Source organism: Acomys minous (assembly GCF_964271855.1).
Source record: "Acomys minous genome assembly, chromosome: 8".
NCBI classification, from domain to species: Eukaryota; Metazoa; Chordata; class Mammalia; order Rodentia; family Muridae; genus Acomys; species Acomys minous.
This window is the reverse complement of record NC_140489.1, coordinates 92390629-92406868: the sequence shown is the minus strand read 5'-3', so window position 1 is coordinate 92406868 and position 16240 is coordinate 92390629. Positions and strand designations below refer to the sequence as shown.

Sequence of the window (16240 nt, the reverse complement as noted above, 5' to 3'; positions counted from 1 at the left end):
TTAAGAAATAATAAAAACAAGAGATACCTACCCTAATTTAGGTATACATTTTGACCTGTCATAGCACTCATGGGTATGCCTTAGTAAATGCATCATCCCTTTTCTTTTAATGTGAAGTGTAAGGAGGACCATTCTCCACCCCTTATATAGTTTAACTCAGAACCCAGTGTGAGGTCTTTTCTGACTCTGGTGGAGCCCTTAGGATTTTTTACATGAATGTGCCACAGAGTAGAACATAGCGATGGGATGTCTCTGGGAGTGCATGCCTTAGTTCCCAGTGCTCTGTGTTTAGATCTGAGCCCTTTGACTTCACTCTGAGACCTGCTCTGCACACCTCATCAGTAGGTACCTGAAGTCAAAGTGAGTGATAGGGTCCTCTCTCAGCTTTACCCCCCGACCCAGATAATCCTGCTCCGCAAATGTTTGATGCTCACTGCTTGGGTCCAGAGCATTGTGTCTCTTAGAATAACTCTCAGCCTCTGCCTTTGAATTCGTGTTTTCCTCCTCTTTGCCACATTGCCTGCTGTCCTTTTCTTCCTCCAGGACAGCAAGTGCATGCAATTCCTTCCCTGAAATGGTTTGTTATAGCTATAGTACGCTGCTGTTGCAGGAGACTTGCAGAGTCCTGCACGGCATTCACCTGGAGTCTGGGAAAGGCGAGCGCCAGGTTTTAGTCATTCACTGGACTCTGCATTGTGGGCAACCAAGAACCTTTTTGTTTTTGATTAATATAACCCTGACCTAATTTGAATGATAACTTGATTTTTAATTTTACAGCCACTGCTTTAACATGGAGATAACCATCATTTTAAGGAAGGAAATAAGGATGATTTTTAAAGGAAAGCTAGCTAGCAAGATGTATTTAAGAAAAGCCTGAGTTTGGGCTCATATGAACCTGGCATATTACTCCTCAGCTGCAAGAATCTATTAGGCTTTGCTTCTTCCACAGGAAGCTAAGGATGAACAGTCTTTGAGAGAGAGATTATTGTCACCTGATATTTAGAGGAAAAGTAAAACTGGTAATGAGGAGCCACAGATGGAGCTGAAGGAAGCCATGTGTCCTTTCCTGGCCATTATAGTTTACTACCTATAGGAATTCATAGGGACAGGCAGTGGACCCAGCCCAGAACCAGGGAGCACTGGGACCTCAGAGTCTGCAGAGGGCAGCCCTGAGAACCCTGGCATGGGTCATGGCCACAGCAGGCCTGAATTCACATGAGAGAGGTGGGGAGTGTGTAATGTGTGAGAAGGAGCCAATCCATCCAGGAGTCTAAAGTCAAAAACATGGCTCATGAGCTGCTACTGAGCTCTGCTGAAGGAGTAGACAAAGGCTAAGCAAGAAGACAGAAGATCTCTCCTTCCAAGGCAATTTTCTGCCCATCCTTATGCCACAGAGTGTTTTAAATAGTTTCCGTGCATCTGGGAATGGTCCACTATGGTGTGTTCTAAAGAGAAATATGTTTGTGTTGGTAGGACCAGGCAGGCAGCACTGGACCTTCTTCAGCTGTGATTTATTCATGTGGAAACTTGAACTACATCTAGACTTCACTTGGAGTTTTTGCTTCTATGTTATTTTTAAAATATTTTATTAATATATTCATATTACGTCTCAATTGTTAGTCCATCCCTTGTATCCTCCCATTCCTCCCTCCCTCGCGCTTTCTCCCTACTCCCCTCCGCTATGACTGTGACTGAGGGGGACCTCCTCCCCCTGTATATGCTCATAGGATATCAAGTCTCTTCTTGGTACACTGCTATCCTTCCTCTGAGTGCCACCAGGCCTCTCCATCAAAAGGATGTGGTCAAAAATGAGGCACCAGAGTTCATATGAAAGTCAGTCCCCATTCAACTCCAAAATGTGAGCCATTTGAAAGTGTGTGGCACGTGTGTGTGTGTGTGTGTGTGTGTGGCACGTGTGTGTGTGTGTGTGTGTGTGTGTGTGTGTGTGTGTGGTTTTATGACTCAGTGAAGATTCAGTTAATCACTGTATTGTTCTTTTAGCTCAGGCGGTGTAATCCAGGCACAGCATTTGTTTTTCATAGACTGTTCTTGTGAGTGAGTTTTCTAGTGCACTAGGAGAATTATAAAAGTAAAACAATTACTTTTAAAAATCTGTTTTAAAATTTCCCCCATTTTATTGTTTTTTTTTTCATTTTCTGGTTAGAGCAGAAATGTATTACATTTAGATAAAATGCATGTTTGAAACTATTGAACACATACACAGAGAGAGAGAGAGAGAGAGAGAGAGAGAGAGAGAGAGAGAGAGAGAGAGGGAGGAGAGAGGAGAGAGAGAGAGAATATGAATGAATTATGAGACACAAGTCCCAAGTCCCACATGTTAGAAGACACATTTGGAAGAGGGAATACAACTGGATTTGTTCAAATTTTCAAAACACCAGATGTTCCCACAGCTTGTACATGATACTGAAAATGTAAAGTGAGTGTATGTTATTCATACACAGTGTGCAGTTTTCAGGATTGTGCCTACAATTAATTCAGAAACAAATTTTTAGAAAGAATGCGTAAGCTTTTTCTAGCGTGCCTAGCAAGACAGTCAGCAATTGTTCCGATACTAAAATTCAGACAGGAATTTCCCAGTGTTTGCATCATGTGCTGAATCCACAGTGAACATGCCAGCAATGGCTTTCTGGGCTTGTATCGACAGTTGTTTAATTAACATTTGCATTAGTAGAATTCTCAGATGTTCTGGGGGAAATGTTTACTAAATACCATTGTCATACTGAGCAGCTAAACTTTCCTGACATTTGAGGTGATGGATATGCTGAGGGGAAATGTGCGTCTCCTGCAACCTATTTTGCTGAGTTGGTTAGAATGGCTCCTAACGTGTTAATTTCAGCAATTAGAAAGTGCAGGCGAGGGACACTTCTCCAGGAGGCGTGAGCAAACATCTACACACCCCATATAGGAAACCAAGCCATCAATAGCAATTAAGACTATCTCAGAAGCCTAGTTTGGTAAACCAATAAGTTTATTAGGATTCCTTACAGAAGAATGGGTGTGCAGGCAATTATAAGAGTTGGGGTGAAGGGTCTTTTACAGGTTAGAGGGCATTTACAGTAGTATGAGTGAGAGAGTCACTTTAAAAGCAGAAATGAATCAAATATGGCTGCCTCACCAAACACACCCCAGCCTGGGCTACAGCTCCCACAGCCAGGAGCATGGATCTCAGTGCCTCCCAGGCTGGGGAGGCCTGTTCCAGGCAGCTCAGTCTCCCCAGCTCTGCCTTAAGCCTCTTGTTCTGACTGCAGTGTATAAAGAAAAGTCAGCCTTACACAGATGTGACCATGGGAGGAGGATGTTGCAGTAGCTGCTACTTTGGGGAATATTTTGATGATACACACCCAAGCATGACATGCTCTAAATATTAGTTCCAGTGGAGAATCTAAAGAACATTTAATTGCACTAGGTATTCAGAAATATTGGTACGCTGGACTATGCAGATCATTCACATGTTGAGACATTTCATTGTTCAGTGTCAGAAAGTTACATGCGTTAGGATGAGCACCAGACTTTCATCACCTAAATCTTGATCCCCCGCCACCTCAGATGCTGTCAGACTAAGAGTGGCTTAGTCCTTAAAACAAACAAACAAATAAACAAGCTAACTAACTAACTAACTAACTAAACGTTATCATTGAAAACAAATATTGTGCACCATTTCCCTTTGTGAGTCCTTGTCTGCAGGTGGAGGAGATGCTCCCTCCCAGTAAGCTTTAAGGACATAGGTGAGCAGAGCCCCCTGCTGATAACAACCCACCAGACCCAAATGTGTTAAAAAGATAGTTCGTCTCAGAGGAGGGATAGCAAGTTACCAAGAAGAGACTCGATAATCTTAGAGCATATATAGGGGGTGGAAGTCTCCCTCAATCACAGACATAGGGGAGGGGAGAAGGGGGGGAAGTGGGAGGGAGGGAAGAATGGGAGGAAACAGGGGAAGGGCTAACAATCAAGATGTAATATGAATAAATTAATAAAAAATGGTAAAAAAAAAAAAAAAAAAAAAAAAAGAAACACAGATATTTTGTGATGCTGGAGCCAGATACAAAGTTGGGAAGACAATGAGATCTGAATGTCACACAGGTTTTTATAACCTGTAGGGAAAGGTAGGTAGCTCGCATACATGTAAAATAAAAGCAGTTCTACTATGTTCATCACACACACAAAAAAAAGATAGTTCCTTGCAGACCCTAACTAGCACAAAAGGTGTCAAAGCTGGCTCTTTGAAGAAAAACATATCAAAGGTGCCCTGGGGGCAAGCCCCCACCCCTACCTCAAGTGTCCTGGGAGTGTCACCTGCTGTTCAAGTACACTTAGTTTAAAAACCTAGAGGCTGGAAGGGTTGGGAACTCACTCCCCATTTCTTCCCCATAGCTCTCTGTCCTTGTCTTTCTTTTATCATTAAGCTTATTGAATTAAAATCTAGTTCTTTGACTCTTGACTGTTTTTCTTTTTTTTTTAAATCAAGCACAGTCTGGCCTTTCACAAGCCAGAGGCTCCCTTTCCCCTTTGGAAGGGACACAGATTTTTATTGTCTGAACCCAGCTGAGCTGGCTGCCCAGCACTTCCTCCTAGCCCAGAAGGCCTTCTTTGTGACTGGTTCTCAGGACAGAGTCTTCTTCAGCTAGCCTCCAGGAGGCTGAAGAAAACTCTGTGACCAGATTACCAGCCCAGCCTCCCGGAGAAAGGAACCCACAGTTGGTGCCACAACACCCTTGAAGTGGCAGGCTCTTTCAGTTTAAAGAAAATATTTACCACATACTCATGTCTGAATAGATCTGTAGTTGGTCGGTTGCTCTTTCAAGTAAGAGTTTTGTTCACAAAGCTCAGGCTCTATCAGCTCACAGTTCACATGACTGCACAGATTCATCATCCTGATCACACTGTGTACACAGAGTGCACATGTGTCACTTCTTCACACAGAATATTAACATGCACACAGTGATTGTCATTTAATAAAGTTAAGTTAGTTGCTTCTATTCTGTCATCTAGAACATTCTTAATGTGGAATGTCAGAATAGGATGTAGTGACTTTTGGTGTAGTTTGTTTTGTGTTAAGTCTTCACAGTTTTATCCATGATTGTATTTCCACTTGGACTACAAATGTCAGCACATTGGAAATGGGCAAATAATACCTACTATAATTATAAAAACAGTATTTATTTTTAAAGATCTTTGGGATAATTTTAGGATACCTTATAACTTATATACCACACTTTGCAATAATTTTGGGACTCTTGATAGTCTATGGACCTTACTAAAGGTTCTCATCTTCAGTAAGTCTCACTGTCAGTTTTGTTTTGATGTTTACATGAAACACAGTTTCAAATGTTTAAGATTTGTTTGTTATTTTCTGCATATGTGTGTAGCCACATATGCTTATGTGCACCACACAAGTGCAAGAACATAAATGCATAAAAATAGTTTACTCATAATTTCAGCATTGTTTTTGGTAGAACTGGAGAGCATAATGTGGCTGACTTCTCCGTCATCCCTCTTCATCCTGAACTAGTTAGATCTTCACCTAGCCCTGCCAGCACACAGGCCTGCTGGCCCTCACACATGCTGGTGGGAGGGATGCCTCCTTCCTATTCACAGACTCCAGAGAGGCAAATCCAGTTAGGGTTTTACAGTAGATCTACCATGTGATACATGCAGAGTTTGAAATGTAACACAAGTGAAGTTGTCCTCTGTATTACCATTCTAAGAGGTGACTACTGTTTAGTATGATTGGGAATTTGTAATCACTTTTTAACTGAAGTTGTGGAGATGAGGAATGTACTTAAATTGTAAGTCCACTCAGACAAGTTACTTTCAAATGTTCAGTAACCACACGAGCATCTTAGCCATCCACTAGAGCCACTGAGCCATACACAACTGCCAACAAAAGATACAAGTAATGGCAGAGTAGTGTCTTGTAACAGCCAGGTAGTGCTATAGTGGAAAGGGCAGGGCTGGGTGTGTGCACCCTTGTCTTCTCCCCATGTAACTTATTGGCTGTTAATCCTCTCTTGAGAAGGGGGGGGGGAGGAAAGAGTGAAGCAGCATTTGATTTCTTTGGACCCATAAGGGAAACTTCCTACTTTATGGGTCAAAGAAGAAAATGAAAAAGGAAGCTGCTTCCCACACACATATTTCGAGAGGAATGTCACACTGACACTAAATGAGACCTTAGAGCTCATCTGTCCTATGTGATGCACGAGCCATGGCTACCATTTACAGCCCGCTTACTGTATACCAGGCACTGCATCATCAATAAACAGCACAAGACTCTTTCAGTGCAAGTGTTATGCTCTCCATTGAGATGTCAGCTCAAGCTCAGAGGTTAGGTAATTTCTTCAATGTCAGAAGGAAGTTGGTAGTTAAGCCAGAATTCCAGTTCTCACCTTATCTCCCTCACTCTCAGATGTCTTCAGCAGATGCCCAGCTTTTCTTTAGACAGGAGCTCACAGTTTTAGAGGCAATCTATTCATCTTTTGGATATGTCATTACTCACTTTATATGGAGTTCATCTCTGCCTGTTGAGTTTTTTCTTCTTCTATGACATGAAATACTGTCACTACCTCCTTTACTGTGGCAGGTCTCCACTGGAATAGAAGATCATGCACTAAGAGTTCTCATATCCAGTTCTTTATTGTTCAGATAACCAGCACCATGTGTTCCAATTCTAATCATATTCTCTGTTCACTGAATTTTGTGTTCCCCAAAATATATTTATTAGTTTAAATATCACAAATCTATATTGTCTATACCAGTATAGCCTTTCTGTGAGGCTGGCATTTCAGAGGGCTAAAATCAAGGAGTAAGCAAAATGGCATTGCTTTCTGGATGCTCTAGAGGAATCCATCTTTGCCTCTTCTAATGTCTGCTGGTGCTGGCTTGCCTTATTCCTTGCTTCATAGCCATAGTTTCCATCTTCAGAGACAAGAAACACTGCCCCTCTGGCCCTTCTGTCACACATCTTCTCTCTGTTCCAAGCCAGGAGAGTTTCTGTTTTGAAGCCTCAAGTGCTTAGACAGATCCACGATGGTCTTCCTGCTCATGACTCATGCATTTCCAGCAATCAAGGATAACAACATTTGGGAGAACAATAATTACAGTTCCCCCAGCTCTATATTAAATAAGGTTTTAATAGAATTTATAGGCACATTAAGGCTTTGTAAAAGTATTAAACTTGAGACCAAAACCAGTAAAGATCTTTAAAAATTGTCAAAGTTGAACTCTGCTTTAGTTTTGTTTTTGTTGTTTTTTTAAATAAATAAAGGACCGTATTTTTTAGACCGTAAGACTCACTTTTCCCCCCAAAAAGTGGGGGTGGCAATTAGGGTACACCTTATGGCCTAATTGCTGTTTTTATTGTTTTATTGCACTAAAAACTGGGTGTGTCTTATGGTCAGGTGTGTCTTATAGTCTGAAAAATATGATATAGTTTGATATTCATTTTTAATTTCAAGCCAGGTAAACTAGAATATTAGACATACTTTGACATCTTCTGAAAGTCATAATTTCTTAAGTAAAAACATAAATTGCTTTAAAACCTTTAAGTTCTGAAAGTGGCGTTAGTGCGTAGAAGACTGCATGGTAATGGCTGCTCCCTTACATTAACTCTGAACTCAGATCTGGAGTGAGGTAAAGTGTTTTCAAGGCCTCTAATCATAGTCTTTTGTTAATATTTAATTAATGCCCTATGCCCATTGATCTTTGGTTTTGTTGGATTCCCCTGACTTCTGAATGAAAGTATCATTCCAAATATTTCTGGGAAATTTGGTTGGTGGACCACTTCACTGCCATTCTTGATACTGTGAGCAGACGATCGCCATGTTCCTTGCCTTCCAGCAGCTCATGGCTTCTTGAGGCCCCTGTATACATGAGTAGCAAATGAAGGACAGTTCTGGTTCCTATCAGTTTTTGATGAAATGCTACCTATATTATAGGTATGTATTTGTTGATTGTGCACCCTCAAACTGACTATTTTAGAATTTTAAGTATGCTAGTTATACTGCATTAATCTGATCTTCATCTAGTTTCTGTATTATAGTCCTAAGCACTGTTATTCCATTTTTATTGAGTACTTATGCTTCTATGGAACAAACTCTTTTATTATTGAAGGTGAGAATTTAGTTTAATAAGCATACTCTACTGGACAGAAATACAACACTCAGCTTAGGAGATACACATAGAAAAACAAATCTAAACAGGAATTCTTTCCCAATATGACTGTCAACATCATAGAGTAAAATGGCTGTCATCACCATAGAATAAATAGGAGCAAGAAGAGTTCCTGAGGAATAAAAAATACAATCATTATTATACAACAGGACTGTATATTCTCTGATATTATACAACCTCTATTATTATACAAGAGAACTATCTATATCCCTCCATCCCCCGCATCCCCTAACCACTCCCCCCCCCCATGTGTGTAGACAAACACACATGCCATGGTGTGTAGGCCTGATGACAACTTGGTTCTGGTTGGTTCTTTCTCCAGTCTCTGGGTTCCAGCATCAAACATGGCAATCAGACTTGTTGGCAAGTGCCTCCATCCACTCAACTATCCTTTTGGTCCAAAATTAAACCATAATTGAATGCAAATAGCCCTGAGGAAAAAGACATCCTTTTGAAGGCTCTAGACAGTAGGATGCTCTTCTAGGGAAGGTGCCACATTCTATTGACTACATTTCAGAAGTTGATTTTATCTGGTTTACCCTTTTTCCATTTGCCGAAAGTAAGATCATCATCATTATCATAATTTGTAGGTTCTTAGAATAATCAGTCTGGTTTTCCATTTGGCTTGGCCTTTGCTGTTTTCAAGTATATATTGTTGCTTAGTTTTTTCATTCACTACACAAATTATTTAGCAACACTGTAGCTTGAATCCCAGGCTTTGTACATGGTATGCAGGTCCTGAGATCGCTGTGCTCTCTATCCCTAGGTCTCAACAGTGGTTTATCGAGCAGTGTTGTGTGGGTGCTTCTAAGATGGCTCTCTGCTCATGGATTACCAGGATCCAAGCCCTGTGTAGTTACCAATTCTAGAAAGTAAGTTGGACTTGCTGATGCGCTTCAGACAAGTAGAATGTAAGACAGGGTGCAGGGAGCTTTTATAAAAATCAGGATACAGCAAGACTAGGCTTCTGTTCAACTTACTCATGTTGGGGAAGGCAGCTGCCATATTTGAGAGCTTGGTAAAGAGGCCCAATGATTAAAACAGGGATGCCAGCAGCCATGTGGGTGAGCATGAGATTAGATATGTTTTCTATCCCAATCAAGTAGGCAGATGAATGTTGATCTGAGCCATTTTCAGATTCATGACTCACAGGAGCTCTTATGTAATATGAATTCTAAGCTTCCCAATTTGTATAATTTGTTATGCACTAGTAAATTATACCCACTACATGTCAGGAATCAATCTCAATACTTGATGTATACCACTGAGCAGAATAGACATCTCTAGCATTAGGAAAGATACTCCAGGGGAGATAGAAACTAAACTAAAAAATAAAATGATTACGTTCAGACATATGAAATAATAATGGATACAAGCAAAGAATAAACTGGGGGAAATTCAGGAGTGTAAGGCATCAGGACTGCTGTCAAGTAAGAAATCCACAGAAGATTTCACTGTTCAAGTACCATTTGAGCAAAGACTTTGGTGAAGTAAGCTGTAGGATGGTACTTATAGAACACATGCTGGAGTTACTTGAGGGAAAGAAGGCCAGTGTATTCATGTGGAATGAGAGAAGAGGAATAGGGACATGAGGTGAGGTCAAAGAAGGATGAAATGGTACCAGCTTGAACGAATGAGAAGCCTCTGAAGAGTGTTGATCCAAGCTGATGTTTTAACAGAATCTCTCGGCCTCTATGTGGGAGGTGTTATAGCAGGTAACGGCAGAAGCAAGTAAGCCACTTAGGAGGCAATTGCAGCTTTCTAAGTACAGTAGGGAACACTGCAAAGCCATTTGCAGATGCCTGTGACTGCAGGGCTTATGGAACACTATGCAATGCTGTCTTTTTCATGTGCATATTTGCCTCTAATAGTTTAATGTATAAACTAAACACAGCAATAGATTAACAACAACTAATAATGAAGTAGAACAATTAAAACTCTTCTGTAATAAAAGATTTAAATATTAAATAGATGAGTATTAAGAAGGGTACTAGTACATGATTGAAAGCCTACTCTTGACCCTAAGTCAGTTGTGTATTCTGTAATATGTGCTGTATATAATAAACATGTGCTGTCTGTCTGTAAACTCACATAGATTCTTTCTTTTCTCTCACTGTGGTTTTAGGAATCAGACTTAGAACTGATAGTGCTATGCACGTTGTAGAGTCTCAAGGCTGCTAGAGAATAATAATGCAAAACACAGAGCTGAGGTGATACTGTTCCTAGAATTGGATACATATGGCAAGCCTTGGAAGGGACCAGTGGGAGTACCTGGGAGTCAGCCCCAGGCCCTCTAGTGCTGTGTAGATCCCCTTGTAAAAAACCACACCACACAAACAAGTGGGAGCTCAGAGGCTGAGCAGTGCGCTCCCAGCAGAGAATGCTACCCTGACGAATTCTGTCATAGTCCCGTTCCTTAAGGTGGTGAGGAACCCACAGTCTAGTGACGCAGCTGATGGGGCATTTTTATTGCAACTGACAATGTGTCCATACTGAGAGTGTGAGTGAAAGAAAGTGGTCTCTTTGAGCTCATAGGACACAACAAGCAAGCATGAGCCTGTTCACTCTGACCTTGGCCCACAACTGGTCATATCACATTTTCCCAAGAGGAATGATTTTGCTTGTCTGTCCCTTGCTGCAGAGCCATGTAGGACAGAGTCTTGGTAATCAACTATTTCATAGATCATATGAGTCAGCCTTTGGATAATAGATTTTTGCTGCATACCATTTCACCTGTGGTCACATTAAGAAGGACTTTTGTTGCCAGACAGGTGGCCTGTTTGCTACATGCTGCTCCCGTCTCCTTCCTTAAAGGGGTATTATGGGTATTACATTCATTCTGAGCATTGGGACCTGTATGTCAAGCCAAGAACTGGCCTTCACAGCATGCACAGAGCCTGCACTCGTCTGCACCAGATGGGGTCCTTGTGCTGAAAGGAGAAGTGGATACATGCCCCCACCCTTAACCCAGAAGCTATGTACAGTTGCTAACAACTTGCAAATAAAAAATTAGTTTTCTCCAAGGGAGTCTCACTGGAGAAACAAACCATTCTAAAGAGTAGGCTGCATCTACTGCATGCAGTTGATGGCCAACAGGTTGAAAACAAACTCAAATGCCATCCATGAAAGTGTCCCACCTCCCAGTTTGTCTCATAATGTTGTGTCAAGGCTTGTCTTTCTTTTTTTGTTTGTTTGTTTATATTATTTTCTTCGTCTTTTACACAATAGGTTGTTTGCATATATACTATGGCTTCCACTTTAGTATTTTTATGAGATTCCTAGGTGTGAGTAGGTCTCTAGGTCTGTATCTGTTTTATGTGTTTCTTGGGCTCTTTTCCTTTTATTTATTTTGTCCTATTCCAGTATGTTAGTTTTTGTTTCATTTTATTGCATCTTATCTTCTTATTATCCTTTAGAAGCCTGTTTGTTTTCTAATGAGACACGGAAATGGGCTAAATCTGGATAAGAAGGGAGGAACTAAGAGGAATGGAGGGAGTGACAAGTATAATTAGGAAAAATGTATTTTCAGTAAAAGAAAAAAAAAAGGGAACTGACCCTCCCAAGCCAGTGAGGAGCAAGAGCTCTAGCTACCCAGGCTACACCACAACAGTGGAGACAACTGTCTTCTTCCAGCTCCTTCTCAGGGGCAGGTGCTATAAGACTAAGACCCAGGCATTCCCCAGCAAATAACAGTGCCATCTTAGCATCAGGAAAGGGATGTCTAGGGCACTTAGTTAACTGGTAGATGTGACAGGGTAAGACCTCCACCCACTCCTGCCTCAACGACTTGCATTGCATTCTTCCCTTTGCCTGCCTATTTGACTACAAAAGTGCATCTGGGGTGATCGTAATTGCTGGCCTGACTAGCATGCTGAAAACTCATTCTCTGCTTTTTCTTGGGAAATTATTTCAAATTGACTAAGGGGATAATTGAGTAAGAAATTGAAAATTGGTCTACGATCATGTGCACCATCCAGTCATGAATGACAATGCCTCCTACCCCAAAAGAGGTGCCAGGCTGGCGGGGCTTCTGTACCCACGTTCTCTTCATTAGTAATCTGAAAGGGAGCAGCATCTCCTTCCCAGGAAGCTTCGAGGCTTTTATTCATAGGGTATAAATCCTTGAAAGGACAGAGGAATAAATAAACCTCCTCAGAATAGTGCACAGCTGATATTAAAGCATATTTAACATGAAAGGGACCAGTAGGGGGCTGGAGGTTTGGAAATAACCCCTCCCACACTGTGCCTCTCCTTGGCAGGCGCCATCATTCTGCACCACTTACTATTCAGCACAAAACCTTCAGGGGCGCGCCTCTCACAGCTTCATTCTTTGCTCATCATACAAGCTCCCTTCCTGCCACTTAACTACCTTTCAAACTTACAGCCATATTTATCTTCTAGTTGCTGTTTGTGAGTATGTGCCCCAGCCCATGCAGAGAAGGAGTCTAATAGAGATGCCCTCTTTGTCCTTCCAGATAATTGTAGCTTCTTTGTCAGGTTATGAGCAAGACTTGTCATAACTGAGCTCTTAGGAGCTTGTACTTACCTATTTCATGGTCATAGCAGCTCTCCATAGATGAAGATGTTAAATGAGTGAAGTGGGCATCAGGAAAAATGAACTGGTCAGCACTTGAGTCCGTGGGGGCTGAGACACACTCAGGAAGGGTGCCACCGTAGAAGAGGTTGTGCTCCTGTGTCTGCCTATGACTATGCTTGTCACGAGCCCCACAACCAGAGAGACTTCAGGAGAAATAATATTCCAGACAGATATAGCATGAAATAGCTGGGCTCTTTGAGTCGACTACAGATAGATGGGTACAGATACACTATAAGTGGAAGCAGAGGGCGTGTCCTGGAGATGGATTGGCTAGACATGAGCGTTGAGGCAGATACTTCTGGGTTTTCACTATTGGAATAATGCTCTGCTGATTGGAGAAGGGAACAGATGGTGCCAATATGGAGAACAAGATGCTCCCGGTGTGAAGGCTGTCACAGCATTTGATGGGACGAGAGGGAGGAGCTGAGCATCTGTGTTTGTGACTCTGGTTCAGCCATGTGCCTGTCTACATGGCATTGTGTTGTATTTCTAGAAACTACTCTTTGGGAATTTGTTTTGTCTACCCAACACTGTTAGCTGCATTACTCAGCAAAACTCCTTAGTCACAAAGCAGCTATTTATGTCCACTTTACCTGATGAGGGCTTTCTCGTGTAAATATGACATGGAAAAGCCTAAAGGATCCTTGTACCTGGCTGTCAAGTTTTATCCATTTTTTTATGGGGACAGAGCAAATCAGTTTAAATCTCAGTGGACCCAGAGTTGCCTAGGAAGTTTTATACCTAACAGTGCATCCCTGCAGTCAGGTGAGTTGAACTGACTGGATAGGTGAGAGGTCCCCATAGTCTGCAATGGCATCACCATGTTGGAAGCAGCTGACCTTAATTCCCATCCAGGGTCAACCTTGGAAAAATTCTTCTACTGAGATCACTTTCTCCCTTGTACATAACGGGGCCTTATGAATGTACAACAATTTTAGAATGTTTCAAGACACAAGTAAATTTCCAGTTAAATTTTCCCTCTAACTGGTGAGAAAACTTAGCAGTTCATGGGACCCGGAGGTGAGGAGGACTGCATGATTGGCTATCTCAGTAGCATGTGCTGCCATGGAGTCTCTCATGTTTCTTCTCCTGTCTGTGAGGTTACTTCATCATAAGGCTTTTTGCTGGTTATAATCTCAGGATGCCATCCTCTAATAGCTTTCTAATTCATGTCCAAAGAGATATAGTGAAAGAATACACACGCACGCACGCACGCAGACATGCACGCACGCACGCACGCACCAAGTAGAAAGTTCCTACTATGCTGTCCCACTATGCTGGCTGTCACCCTGCGCCATCTCCTGCATCCCTTGGCTTGCCAGATGCTGATTATCTTATGTCTGGATTGTTAGCCAATCTACCAGTGATAGCAATGAGTCAGCTCCATAAGACTTCAGGGCAGCTTATCGGGACACTGTGTGTGTGTGTGTGTGTGTGTGTGTGTGTGTGTGTGTGTGTGTGTATTAGGGGAAGACAAGGGGAACAAGAACTATGAGCAATTTTTGTGAGGATTAAATAAAATAGTACAAGTAAAAATCTAGTACTTAAGTTTAATATTTGTCAGTTCACCTTGGTTTTTCTTTATTCTTCTTCTTGTGGAGTCAAAACACACACTTTAAGTTTTAAAAATCTAGCATCCAAATAGATGGTTTATAAATGGTAATTTAAAGTTGGGATATCTGGATTTTTGTATTTACACTTGGTTTTTAACAGCAATACAGTGACTCTACGTTCAATGATCTTATTTAGCCGCCACAATTTGCAGTACGTTTCACAGTGTGTTTCCTGGAAGTATTCTAAGTGGATAGTGTGAGGGAGTGCTTTTGTGTTTCTTAAAACCTGTGTGTGCACAGCAACAATAGAAAGCATGTTACTGAGTGCAGCTTCATGTTACCTCATTTCCTACACTCCTCAGTTGAGGTGACTTGCTGTCTCTTTTTAGGCCCATATTTGCTGACTTTTGTAAGTTATTCTACCATCAGAGCCAAGTTACAAGTGTCTTAAAATTATGCATTATAATGTACTGGTGGGCCTTGTAATTAGGTTACGGCATTGTTGTAAGCATTGAGAAAAAAAAACAGAACATAGACTGGAGCTGAGAACAAGATCAGATTGCATCATCTTAGGGTTTGTATGCTTCATCAAAGTTTTATTTGCTTTTAATATATGTATGTGTTTCTGGATATATGTGGACTTGCTAATTGAATTTTGATATACAGGCTTTTTTGTTCTGGGTATTGAGCAAAAATATTTGAAGCTGCTGACTGGCAAGTAGTTGAGTAACAAAACATTCCCCAGGAGCAGCATAATGTATCCTTCAGTTCTTTCGCATTTGCCAGGCTTCTTCCTTCACCCACCCATCCCATCCAGGCTTCCCTGAGGTTCCAGAATGGCCTCTCCCATCTCCCACATTTGCCATTGGCGAATCATTTGAGTCATTCAGAGACTTGGGTCCCCAGAGCTTTACATAGTGGTTTACACTTGATTCTTACTAAAATTAGCCAGGAGAAGCTTATAATAAATATAGGTTTTCTTTAACTTTGCCACTGCCTTTCCCACCTAGGCATGACACTCAGTATGCCCAGGAATAGATGTTTCTGAAGTTAGGCTTAGCCGATTTCTACATAGGTCACACAGACTCCAAGGCAGCGTCCTCGAACCCTCTTTTCTATGAACCTAAGAGATCCTAAGACAGCTTGCTTACTTCTCCTGTACTGGGTGTTTAATTTTTTTATCCTAATTAGAACTGATTACAAAGGAAGGAATAAATTAAACATATTTTAAATAATGAATTCTCCATTGCCATGTTATACAGTATAATAAACAGAAATTTGGGGTCTCCCTATCCCTTTAAAAGTACAAGGACAAATGCATCTCTGGCAATCAGCTAGAGCAGAGCTCCCTTCCTCTTCTCAGACTGTCCAATTCTTCAAAGTGAAATGATGCTAGAATGTGAATAAAAGAGGTAAAGATAGATTTTACTTGGTAATAACAACTGAGAAGGGAGAGTGCAGAGTAAATTGAGCTTCATTTTGTGCAAACAACATGTGGAAGAGTTTTCAAATGCTGCTTTGGGCTGAAGGAGTGGTACCGAAGTATATTGGGGGCCAAGGAGAGAGTGACTACAGCATCTGGATTTGTCAATTAGAAACAAACTTCTGTGTCTTTTACAGTAAGTAATTGCTCCCCCTGAAGTGGAGTCAGCAACATCAGACCCTTCCTTCCCGTATGACTGCCAGTGAGAGCTACCTCTTTGCATGCTTCAGAGAAGCAGCTTGTGCTCTAAGAAGGTGCTGAGTGCTAGAAGACTTTTTTTTTTTAATTTTATTTTATTTTTTTATTAATTTATTCTTGTTACATCTCAATGGTTATCCCTTCCCTTGTATCCTCCCGTTCTTCCCTCCCTCCCATTTTCCCCTTACTCCCCACCCCTATGACTGTTCCTGAGGGGGATTA

At 41.4% G+C, this 16240-nt stretch overlaps 1 protein-coding gene across 2 annotated transcripts in view; it reads left to right on the top strand.

Annotated features, from left to right (window-relative positions):
- Nucleotides 1-16240, top strand: part of NBAS (NBAS subunit of NRZ tethering complex) — a 302855-nt gene that overhangs the window by 215325 nt on the left and 71290 nt on the right. The window lies entirely within an intron of this gene.